Source organism: Octodon degus, unplaced genomic scaffold, assembly GCF_000260255.1.
Source record: "Octodon degus isolate 3935 unplaced genomic scaffold, OctDeg1.0 scaffold00071, whole genome shotgun sequence".
Classification (NCBI taxonomy): domain Eukaryota; kingdom Metazoa; phylum Chordata; class Mammalia; order Rodentia; family Octodontidae; genus Octodon; species Octodon degus.
This window is the reverse complement of record NW_004524647.1, coordinates 4,015,977-4,017,249: the sequence shown is the minus strand read 5'-3', so window position 1 is coordinate 4,017,249 and position 1,273 is coordinate 4,015,977. Positions and strand designations below refer to the sequence as shown.

General features: G+C 58.5%; 1 pseudogene; it reads left to right on the top strand.

Moving 5' to 3' along the window:
• Positions 1-1,273, top strand: part of LOC101581548 — a 26,596-nt pseudogene that overhangs the window by 4,836 nt on the left and 20,487 nt on the right.

The window sequence follows — 1,273 nt, the reverse complement described above, 5'->3', positions numbered from 1 at the left end:
CATAGGATTTGGCATAAATAAAATAGGAGGCATCGAGGGCCTCCTTGGGGTTAGCATGGAAAACATGAGGCGGTTTGGATCTGGGATGAATATGGGGCTGGATAAATGAAATCCTAAGTAATACACTGAAGAGATGAGAGATCATTGCAAAGCAGGGAGGAGGTGGAGGTGGAGGCAGTGTCCCTGGGATTGAGAGGATGGGTCCGGGCATTGACTGCACTTGGGGTGCCAGCATGAAATACATGGGAGCAGGCATGGGCCAGTCATGGATCGTGTGGGCTCTAGATCGAGTACATGGGCCTGGTCATGGACTGCCTGGGCTCTGTTGAGCGCATGAGCTCTGGCACTGAGCGCATGGGCGCACTGGGCCTCGATCACATGGCATCCACCATCAAGTGAATGGGCCAGACCATGGAGAAGATCGGCTCTGGAGTCAACCGCATGGGTGCCAGCATGGATTTTGGCCTGAAGCACACGGCCGCACCTATGGACTGTGTAGGCCACACCATCGAGCACGTGGGCCTTGTCATTGAGCGCATGGACCTGAGAATGGAGTGCATGGTGACCGCGGGCAAGGGGGTCGGCCTGGAGCCTATGGATGGATCGCAAGGCCACCTTCCTGGAGCGGCTAGGCGCCAACAACCTGGATCGCATGGGTCTCAAGCGGATATGAGCCAACAGCCTAGAGAGCATGGGTCTGGTGTGGATGGGCGCCAACAATTTGGAGGGGTTGGGTCTCGAGCAAATGGGAGCCAACAACCTGGAGTGCACGGGTCTGGAGTACACCGGGGGGGCCAACAGTCTGGAGCAGATGGGCTCCGACATGGGCCTAGCCCTGGGCGCTGGCATCGAGTGCATGGGCCTGGCCATGGATGGTGGCGGTAGTGCCAGCTTTGACCTCGCCATCGAGATGGAATGTGGAAACTTTGGAGGAAGCTTTGCAGGTTCTGTTGGTGGAGCTGGAGGCCACGCTCCTGGGGTGGCCAGGAAGGCTTGCCAGATATTTGTGAGAAATCTCCAATTTGGCCAGTCCTAGCCCAGGTCCTGTGAGTGAGTGGAGAGCTTCCTGCTACCCTGCGCCGGCGGGACCAGTCCCAGCCTAGGCGCAGCGTGGGCCGGACCCTCTCCCACCCCCTTGGGCAGCCCCCAACCACTCCGTAGTACCTCGCCACCACACCCGCCGAGTATGAATTTCTGCCGCATCCGGGAAGCCCCAGACACAGTCCTAGCCAATGTCTGGTGAGTGTGTGGGAGAGCTTTCTCTTCCCCCTAA